General features: G+C 44.7%; 1 pseudogene; it reads left to right on the forward strand.

Moving 5' to 3' along the window:
• Window positions 1-1,418: 1,418 nt before the first annotated feature.
• Window positions 1,419-2,200, forward strand: LOC146776347 (uncharacterized; annotated as a pseudogene).
• Window positions 2,201-11,531: the final 9,331 nt, after the last annotated feature.

An 11,531-nucleotide genomic window follows, 5' to 3' on the forward strand; every position in this document is an offset into this window, starting at 1 on the left:
CTAAGGGCTTTCCTTCTAAATATTCTTATTTAAATGACAAAAATGATGCTTTTGTAACAATTCCTGGGAATGGCAAGCTTTTCATTCCCAACCTAGACTGCAGACTTGCTCTAAATGTAGCGGCACATGAAGGTATTGCTTCAGCACATATTGGGGTGGCAGCCACAATTTTGCTGCAGCAGCAACGTTATTGGTGGCAAGGCTTATACCAGCAAGCCAAAAATATGTCTTGTGCTGTGACATTTGTCAACAGTTACAATGCTCCACTGTGGCTCGTCCACCACAAATACACCTATTGACCTCAGACAAGCCTTTTGGCTGTATATTTTTGGATCACTGTGGTCCACTGATTTTGGACACTGCGTTCAAATTTATTTTGGTTGCAGTTGATTCTTTCTCTAAATTCCTCTTGGTTTGGCGACAGCGCTTGACTGACCCTTGAACTGTTATTAAAGACCTCCATGTCTTTATAAGGACAAATGCATGCCATGCATTCCATTTGGACCAGGACCCGGCTTTCACGTCCAAAGCGTACCGGAATTCAATGGCTATCCTGGGTGTACAGGTGCCTTATTCTTCTCCATATAGACCCGAATGCAATTCTGTCGTGGAAAGAATGAACCATGACTTAAAGCAGTCCTTAATGGCTAGAGTATTAGGTACTGGGCGTAGTTGGTTCAATCACTTCTACGGGGTTCAACTGGCCCTCAATAACCTCCCTAAAAGATCTCTGAGTGGGGGCACCACGTACAAAGTACTTTTTGGCATCAAGATCTATGATCCAGAGCATGACGGTCCAGACACTGTGGCGGCTGCTACCACCTTTGACGTAGATAACCATTATGTTGTCCTACAGGACCTACAGAAGTTCAGTGAAGCTCAATCAAGCAAACACTTGCATACGTCTCCATCTTCAAGCACAGGCATAAAGCCTGAAGTCTCCAGCTGGATTAAAAAAATTAGAGATCTCATTCGAGAGAAGATGGCAATAAAAAGGAGTTTGGCCCATCCTACCATGCTCCTGTGCCTGTCTTTGGCATTCAAGGTACTAGAACTGTAATCTTGCCAACGCTTCTGGGTTCTAAAGACAAACACTTTGTCTCCATCGAACATGTCAAACTACACCATGTGGCAGATTCTAATAACTAAGCCACACAATGTGCTATTACACAGGACATTCCTCTGCAGCCCGTGAGCACCACCGATGCTGCTACTCCCGGGCTGGGGGTGGGGAGTAGGGGGACTGAGTCCTCAACTGACAACATGACTGAAGCGAGTGCAGTCTCTCTTACTTCATCTTTTGCTACTGACGTCATTTATACTGATCCACCATTGGTGGATCCACCTCTGTTGGACTTTTCAATAATGCTATTGAACTAGAGCCTCCAGTTTTTCAACTAAGTGCCTCTGGGCATTATATGGATCAAGATGATTTGTCTTCAGACAGTTCTTTTGTTTTGTACACTCCTCCAGCACGGATTTGTGTTCTTATTTCATGGCTGAAATGCACATATCTAGTCCTACCTTGGATATAAATTTGGACCACACTCTCCATGATTTTCCTGTTCATGTGGATTGGATTTGTGACCGTTTTTTTCCTGTTTATCAATGGCCACTACCTCCCAGAATGCTCTGCTACAGAACTGGTCAACGGGGTGCTGGCCCCTCATTCTTCTTCCAATAAACCGAAAAGAGACCCCTCCCTCGTCAACATCTCAGCCATTCCAGTGATTGATGGAATTGTTTGGGATAAAGTTCCTTTTGAGAAATATGGCCCTACGGAGATCCTGCAGATACCATATGTGTTCAAAGTTTCTATGGGTGATATAATAGTACCTGGGTTACATTCAGATGATTGGGTATTGAAACCGTAAATTCTATACTTTCAGAGCTGAAATATTATACTGTCTTTGAATCGGAGGATCTATACCTCAATTCCGCTAACCATGCTGATATGTTCTGTTATCACCATTACGAACATCATTTTCTACACAGAGCCAGCAGTCAATGTGCACTGTTTAATTATACACAGTGGGACCATTGTCTGACTCCCCCACAAGGAGCTCTCAAACAAATAAACAAATTCACATATTTTACAGGTTATGATACTTTAGACCCTACGTCATATTATTTACAATTAGTCCCTACCACACAAAAACATTATATGCTTACACAGACTAAGCTCATATATACAGCTTAATTTGGCAACCAGTTGGCACTTAAAGGCTATGATTACTGGAAAGATACAATTGATTTGAAACCTTAGCACGTTCAGGGAACGAAAACTTTGCTTCTGGCCTGATTAATTCCAACACAAATTTTCTTTTTGAATGACACTGTCAGCGGACTCCATGTCTGGAATTGGCACCAATTAAAGACATGAATGCCCCAAATATTCCCTCCATTGCCCGTTTTGATAATTAGCGAAGTTTATACTGAAGAACAAACAACTCAATAGCATGGTCCAGAATGGTACATTTAATTTCACACTTTCAGATCCTAACGGGTGGTTATTATAGCCAGTAGACACTAATGGTTGTCATGCTTGTTTTCTCAAATCCACACCTGGGTTTAACCCCTTGAGTGCCCCGCCCTTTCCCCGCCCTGTGCCGGCCATTTCATTAGCGGGCAGGGTTCATGACGAGATAGTCTCGTCATGGGCACAGCGCAACCGCGGCCCATGACGAGACCATCTTGTCATGGGCACTCAAGAGGTTAAATCAAGCAGACCCTATCCCCGATATTTTCACTCACAACATTCTGGTATTGTTACACCTATTCTGTGGGAAAATTGTGTCAACAATGGTTGGAAACTTCCACACTATCGGCAGTGAAACAACATCTTTCTCTCCTGTCCGAAGACATAGACTCGTCAGATTTTCTAATGGGTTCCAAATGTCCACGTTCTAAAAGATTTATTTATGCAACTTATAATGAAATTTGGAAATTGTCCAGCAGCGGCTGGTCCATTGGGGCTGAGGGGCCACCCCCCCACCTTTTGCCCCTCACAAAAACAGTGTCTGTCAGGCTGAACAAAGTTCAGCCTGACAGACACTGTTCATTTTCAGGTTAGGCAGCCAGGAGCCAGACATGCGTTAAATGAGCAGGCGCCTGGCTGTCTGAGCTCAACTTCGCTGGGCTGAGGAAGTCACAACTCCTGTGGGCATGACCTTCTCTGCCAAGCAATGTTCCCTGAGGTCATCTCCTGTGTGACGAGGGGCAGCGTCACTGATTGCCTCGCACCTGGGCGCTTCAGTTTTAAGCCCTGAAGCGCCCAGGGTCAATCAGAGAGACTTCATCACAGAGTGGGGTGGGGTCAGCAGATACACTGATACTATCCCAACCTGTCATGACGTTGGGACTGCTGCCTTCCCTCATTGACTGACTTTAGCCTCGTGGGACCTCCAAAGGAGAGCTGCAGGTAAGCGTGTGTTTTTTTTTTTTTTTTAAATTAATGTTTGGTGCGTGCGTGTATGTATGAATGTTTGGTAATGAGTGTTCTGAATGGATGTGTTTGTGTGTGTGTGCGTGCGTGCATGTGAATGCATGGCTGTGAGTGTGAATGTGTGCGTCCCATTCGCCCCACTCCCTCCTAAACTTACCGGCCACCACTATCCCAAATGAAAGCCGATGCATGTTTCAGACAAAATGATCAGGATAATTTGGATAAAGTGCTGGCTGTTGTTGCGAATACTATTAATATGCTGTCTTCTCACATTTATAATTAGAAAAACTGTGTCATCTGTTATTGATATCATGCAAAGTGACATGAAAACACTGTATTTTTTAAATTATTTATTGAGTTTTATTGCATGTTACATATGCATTTGACAGTAGATTTTAGAGATAGAAACAAAAAAGGATAGAATATCAACAAATAAAAACTACATCCTGTGCAGTACTGTACATCATGTATCACCGTAGTGCTTTAACATCCACTCAATCAAGTGCGCTGCTCATCGACACCTCTACCTGGCTGGTTATCAACCACCCCACCGGGCTATATCAAGCTACTGTATATTTTCAAATCATTATAACATTTCTGGGTGTTCTAATTAAGGGAGGGCGGAGAAGGCGTAGTGACTCTATGCGGAGTTCCGCGGAGTTGGAAAAAAACTCAGTAGAATTGCGCTCCGCTCCCTCCCTCCGCCCAAAGTAATTATAATGTAAAAAAAAAAAAAAGGCACTTAACTGCTGTGGCTGCCTCCTCATCGCCATGGCCGCTCTCCTTCTTCATCCTCGTGCAAGACATACAATGTAGGGGTTATCAAAGAAGAAGGACAGCGAGGACGAGGAAGGAGAGCGGCCATGGCGAGGAGGAGGGAGCCACGGCAGGTGCCTTTTTTTTTTACATTATAATTACTTTGGGAGGGTGGAGGGGCCGGCTAACTCCGCTCCGCCAAGGAGGCGGAGTTTTGCCTAAACTCCGCATTCGTAACGGAATGCAGAGTAGGCAAAACTCCGTATACTCCGCATGCGGAGCAGAGTTGCCCACCTGGGTTTAGTTCTAATAAGAATGCAGTCATCGGACCCCATATATCCTTGGGTCTGGAGGCAACTGGTAGTTTTTCGGCATAAATGTCAAGCTGTCCTCTACAAAAAGCAACATCCTTCAGCCTTTGTGCCACTGTAGGCACTGCTTTCCTACCCCAATTCTTAGCTACCAATTATTTAGTTAGCAATGTAGTAACAGCCACCCGTTTGCGGTTACATGGTTTAATCGATTTAACAAGACCTAGCAGGCACACTTGTGGGGTGCATCCCACTTCTTCCATTATTATTTGGGCTAAAATCGGCTGTGGCATCGCCACATCTCACACACTGGGAATCTTCCTGCAACCCATATCTGTGCAACCCAACAGGCGTGTAGTACGTTTGTTTAATGAACTTAAGTTGGAGTATTCAAAGAATACAGTTGGCGGTGAGATGCTCTGTGAGCGCAGTCTTCCCAAGCTAGTGGTGCTCCAAGCATCTATCTACAGCTGCAGAACTGGTCACTGAGTTTTACCTAAGAGACGTGTTATTTAGTCTGGTTATCAGCCCCTTACTTTCTCCAGTAGTCAATAACACCTGTAGCGCTTTCAACATCCGCGGCTCTTTCGGGAACATGGGATACAATTAACTGACAGCCATATGCAGTCTAGCATACAGAAAGCCCAGCATAACCATATAGGGTTGTTCAGCCGTAAGTACATCAAGTGACATAAACTGGCAGTCGATATATAAGTCTCCCAAGGTAGTCACCCCTGCAGTTCTAAGAATTCCCAATGCTCTGGGCTCATGGGTTACAGATATGCCAGGGTGCACCGCCAGTGGCATAGCCAGTCCATAGATATATTCCCTACCCGCCCTGTCGCGCAGCTCCCTCCAAGCTTTTGAAGTACTAGATATGGTATTTATCTCCTGTCTATTAATCTACGGCCGGTTATGTAGTACCATGGCAGGGAGCTGGAGTGGATGGGAATCATCAGCCTCCATCACCAGATGTGGAAGATAATGTTGTGGAAAATGCCAATGGTGTGCAAATTGTGCTTGCGCACATAAATATTATAGTCTCAGGTATGGGGCGCAAAAGCCTCCTCTCACTGTTGGCTGCGTTAGGGTATCCCAGCTGCATCTCGGCTGCTTGCCCGCCCATGCCAGTGTTAACAGACATGTTTTGATGGACTTAAATATTGCTTTGTTACATACTATTGGTATACTCTCAAAGGGATATAAGAATTTAGGTAGTATCAACATTTTCATTGCTACGATTCAATCTGCCAAGGTCAGTGGAAGATGTGCCCATCTTGCGACCTGATTTATTAGCTTCGAGACAGCCCACCCGTAATTCATGCAGATCACCATCTCTGTGTCACTGTGCACCCAAACACCTAGCTACCGTACAGGTTTGGTTATCCAGGCCAATGGAAACTCCAGATCATAGAATTTGGTGCATTGTGTGAGGGGAAAAATTGTAGATTTTTCCCAATTGATACTGAGGCCAGAATACCTCTCAAACTGCACATACTCTTGTATTAGGGGTGCCAGGTGTACCTCGGATTCTCTCACATACAACAGCATGTCACCTGCATACAGTGATATGACAAGGGGGCGTTGTCTAAACCTCAGTGCAGCCTGTGCATGGCTTTGCCTAATTTTACACGCCAATCGTTCCAGCACCAAGGAGAACAGCATCGAGGAAAGGGGGCATCTCTGCCTAGTTCCCCTGCAGATCTCTACTGGATCAGAAACAAATGTATTAATACATATCCTTGCCAGTGGGTTAATGTATAGTAGGTGCACCCACTTCAGAAAAGCAGGAGGCATCCCCATGCGTTGTAAGACTGTAAACATATACCCCACACTGTATGGAATCAAATGCCTTGGCAGCGTCTAACAGAACTGCCACAGCTTTCAGCTCAGGGTTTAATTGATCTAGCACTGCAAACAGGGTTCTCAGGCTGTGTGCCGTGGATCTTTGAGGTAGGAATCCCGACTGGTCCGGTAGGACCAGACTAGGTACAAGAGGTTGCAGTCTGGTGACAAATATTTTGGTGAGAATTTTGGTGTCGATATTTATAAGCGACAATGGCCCATAAGACTCCCACCTACTTGCATCTTTATCTGGCTTCAGTAACGTAACTATAAGAGCCTCACGGAGAGTGAGGGGCAAAGCGCCACTTTCATATGTCTCTCTGTACACATCTAACAGTCGCAGGGCCAGACTATCCGCATAAGCTTTATAGAACTCACTGGGTAGAGCATCCACCCCAGCTGCCTTTCCCTTCGGTAGTGCCATATAGCTTATTTCACATCCTCCACAGTCCAGGGCTGCTTTAGGTACTCTCTCTGGCCCAAGGACAGCTAACTCAAAGCGACATCTTCCAGATTACTGGACACCTCACTCTCAGATGCTGCGGTCCTAGGTCTATATAGCATGGTATAGAACTCTGTGAACACCATTATGATCTCTGGTGTCATATAACATGTGTTGGAGTTACAGTCTACAATTTCTACTATGTGATCCTGCTCACTAGGCTCCAATAATTTAGAGGCCAGTGAACACCCCGTTATGCCATCCTCCCCATATGCTCGTGCCTTCCACCTTCAGGACATATGGCGTGCCTCCTGCCCAGCAGTGTCTGTGTGCTCTGTGACCAAATCTCTCATCTGGGCCTCTGTTCATATCTACGCTCAATGGTGTGTAACCTGCTCTCAATGCCTTGTAAATTATTACAAAGCGATTTCAGGATCCCTGCCTGAGTCCCCATGTACTCTCCGCAAATAGTGACCTTGAAGGCCTCCCAGAGTGTCCCAGCCTCTTTCACTGTTCCCTCATTCTCATAAAAAATGTTTTTAATGGCCGAGCCAATAGTTGTACGGAATACTGTGTCTAGCAATGATGACGTTTGCAATCCCCATTGAAATGGGATCTTGGTGTATGTAGGAATGGCTAGCTCCAGTAGCACAGGGGCATGGTCAGATAGCGTCCTGGCAAAGTGTGACACACCCATCGTCCAGGTACACACCTCCCCAGAGACAAGCCAGTAATCCAATCTGGACCATGTGCCTTGCACAGACGATACATATGTTCCCTTTAAAGAGTCGGGATTCCTAAATCTCCGTACTTCTACAAACCCCCCAGCCTCCATGATTTCCTTTACTGTCTTAGCTGCTTGTTTCCCATGCCATGCTGTAGTGGCTGAGCAGTACAGTTGGGGATCCAGATATACTTTTAAGTCCCCCCATATCACTATAGACAAAGGCAATGATCTCAGACGTCTCCAAACCTCAATGAAAAATGCTGGATCATCTACATTAGGACCACACATATTTACAAACAGAATCTTCGAACCACCCATGCATCCCTGTATAAGGAGGAGTCTCCCATTTTCGTCAGTCTCTGTGAGTGAGAATTTATGGAGTTCCCTTTTTCACTAGTAACAACACTCCCCTTGAATATGTGGAACATGACAAGGCTATCCTAATTGCCGACCACATCTTTCCTACATTGTGCTCTGTGTGTTTTGTGAGGTGCGTTTCTTGTAAAAATGCCACTTGAATTCCATACCTGTCTAGGTATGCCAGCACCTGTCGTATTTTTGGGGGTTATTGAGACCCCGTACATTCCACGTTAACAATTTGACTAAACCACTGCATCCCAACATTTCTGGTTTTTGGCCTTTTCAACAATAACACAACAATTACTCGGGTCTGTGCTAGCACGCAGAATGCTGAAGGGGTGATGGACTAAGGTCTCACTAAGTCTCCACAGGTGAGTAATCCCTTTAAGGACTAATACCCTCACCCACCATAGGTGGCATGCTTCATCATATGGGTTTCTCCTCCCAATGGAAAGGCCTAGTCCCACTGGGGCTACAACCTCCTCACTGTGAGGAGGGAGCTCAGGGATGTTTTATCAGGTATGTTTTTAATCACAAGGATGCTAAAATCCCATAGATGGACAAAGGTGTAGTGTGGGTGCAGCGCAAAAGAATAGTGAATCAGAAGTGGTGGGATTAAAACTACGTAGTGTGGGCAAAACAATACTCTTTATTCACTTGCTCACACTGGTAGAGGTTAAAAACAGTGCAGCGAGCAATATGGATTTGAACGGCTCGGTGTTGGCAAAAGGAGGTCAGCATGCTTCATGCTAAATGATCGCTAAGAGTATCCAGGCTTTCATCAGGACCAGTAGGATTTGGCTGCTGCTGTGTGAAAGTGAAAAATACGAGAATCAAATAGTGATACCAAACCAGTAATCCTAATTATCTCTTGTCGGATTTTACTGGATGTACCCTAAAATTAGAATAAGCGGCCTCACCTCTACCTGGCAACAGCTCAGGGAAGGGGGCCCCGCTCTCTCCGTCGGTCCCCCGTTACGGTACATGAGCTGTGACGGGTTATAGCCCCCAGTGGGACTAGGCCTCCCCATTGGGAGTAGAAACCCATATGATGAAGCATGCCACCTATGGTGGGTGAGGGTAATCATCCTTAAAGTAATTACTCCCCTGTGGAGACTTAGTGAGACCTTAGTCCATCACCCCTTCAGCATTCTAGAAATAATAGAAGAATGCCGCTGTTGTTTTGAATACACATATTGTGTCATATAACTGAGGACAGAGGTGCTGGAAAACCACACACACACAGCAAAGGTCCTGAGACAAAAACGCTGCTTCAGCTAAGATGTAGAACATCCAATTTTGTATGCTGATGTACCGGGTCCCCCACTAAACCCAGCGATCTATAACCTATAAAGACTTAGCTTTAGAAGTGGGGGAGAGCTTATGCAGATCTGTCAGATAATATGACAGGGCTTTTCATTGTATTGGGTTTATTAACCATGCTGATGACATTAGTGACATGTGTTTGTTTTCTAATTGAGGAGCAATTATTGCATTTTAGAGCACAATAGTATAAATGAACATTATAAACTTCCTTTGTGTCTCTTTTCTATCTTATTATGGACAAGTACAAGTGAGAGAACGAAAGGGTGTCTATTGTTACCGTGATCCCTGAGATGTTCGGGAGTATTGTGTTCTGGGGTGCCAAATCACTTGTCTTTCTAGGAAGGTTAGGAGGGCAAGTGATGCACTATAGCTACTCCGGCTCACAGATAATGCTGTGGTATGGTGACTTAGTCCCCTACATACTGATGTTCTATGGTCCCAAGTAATTTTCTGAGCGATCAGCACCGACTGCTGTCACTTTCTTCTCAGCATTCTCCCTGACGTCTTTTGCTGGTTTCACCCACAAGTAAGCTCTCGCTCGTGTGCTTCTGACTTCACTGTCTTCTCATCATTTTCTGTGACGTTTACAGCTCATAATAAGCCTTTGTCATCGCATTGATCATGTGGTACATGCCACGCCTATGCGTCTTCGCCTATTGAGAAATTGAATCAGAACCGCCATCTTGGATTGGGGTGTAACACAGAAATCAGCGCGTTATGTACAGGTTTTTGTTTTTTACATTTTGCCTCATATAGGAATATTGCGTCAGAAAGTGTTTGAACATTTGCCTGATTTTTCAAATGACAAAGCACATTATGTAATGAATTTGAGACTTGACTAAAGAAATAAGAGCTGCATTTTTTACCCAAAGTTTCCACGGTTCTGTCTGTGTGCAATTTGTTTGACTCTGGAGGCAAGATAACATTGATCCTCAGAGATGTATATGATATGGAATTTTAAAAAAAGTCCTACTTACCAAACCTGACATTAGTCCAAAAGGATACAAGTGCGAAGTAATTAAATTTGTGGGTTACCTCACAGGGTCGATTCATTTCAAAGAGAGATACACTGCAGGTAAAATCTATGGGCCTGATTCACAAAGGGCTATTGCACTTGTGCCAGAGGACCCACAGTCATTGTGACTCGGGGTGGAATCCCCGCAACAAGACTTTTCATTATGAAGATTCAGCCCGAAGTGCAGAGACTCCCCTACGACTGCGGGGCCTCTGCACGAGTGGGGAGGCCCTTTGTAAATCAGGCCCACAATATCTGTGAAAGGTGATTCACTTATCAATTAAATTAAATTAATTCAATTCAATTTGATAAGCACACAAATCATCCCTGAGGAGATCTCTCCGCGCTTAAGTGGCCCGCACAAGTCACAATTCAGTGGAGATGTTAGAGATCAAACAGCCAAGTTTTCAGAGATTTCTTGAAATGAGGTAGGTCTAAACAGAAGCGTAACTTAAGGGGTAGTTGATTCCAGTGTTTGGGGGTCAAAAAAGAAAAAGGGTGGCCTTCATGCCTAACAGTATGAATATGCTTGGGGCATAAGAGTAGTACTTTCTAGATCTAAGAGTGCGAGCCGGGATGTATGGCTGAAACTTGTTTCTAAGATACCATGGTCCGTTTTGATGCAACGATTTGAAGACCAAACAAAGAAGTTTAAAAAGATCATGCTTTTTTTAGGGAACCAGTGGAGGGAACGTAACGGTGATTGAGGAGGAAGGTTGCAGACAAGGCGGGCTGCTGCGTTCTGCACCAGCTGATGTCTGAAAAAAAAGAACTTTGTTCATTGAGACCAAGAGAGAATTCCCATAGTCCAGGTGACTCACTATCAGAGCCTGGACTAGGGTTTTCCTGGTCTGCATAGGAACGCAGTGAGAGGCTTTCCTAAGCATGCGCATAACATCAAAACATGTCCCAGAAATTGAATTGACATGCTCAGTCATGGAAAGGCTTGCATCCAGGAGAACACCCAGACTTTTGGCAATTCTTTTGGGGGGTGGGGGACGGTCCCAATTCAGATTGCCATTGTTACGTTCACTGGACTGCATGTGCCTTCCCAAAGAACAGAATTTCCGTCTTACTGGAATTAAGCTGAAGAAAGATAGCCGTCATCCAGGAGGCGGTTTTTAACATGCAGTCCCTAAATTTCAGTTTGCTAGATTCCGGATTAAGGTCCATAGTGATGACAAGCTGGGTGTCAAATAGCATATGAAATGGTTTTGAAACCACACGACCTCATAACCTTAGCCAGGGAAACCACATATATGTTAAAGAGAGTAGGGCTCAAAATAAATCCCAATGAGACCCCT

The sequence above is a fragment of the Triturus cristatus genome, chromosome 12, assembly GCF_964204655.1.
Source record: "Triturus cristatus chromosome 12, aTriCri1.1, whole genome shotgun sequence".
Classification (NCBI taxonomy): Eukaryota; Metazoa; Chordata; class Amphibia; order Caudata; family Salamandridae; genus Triturus; species Triturus cristatus.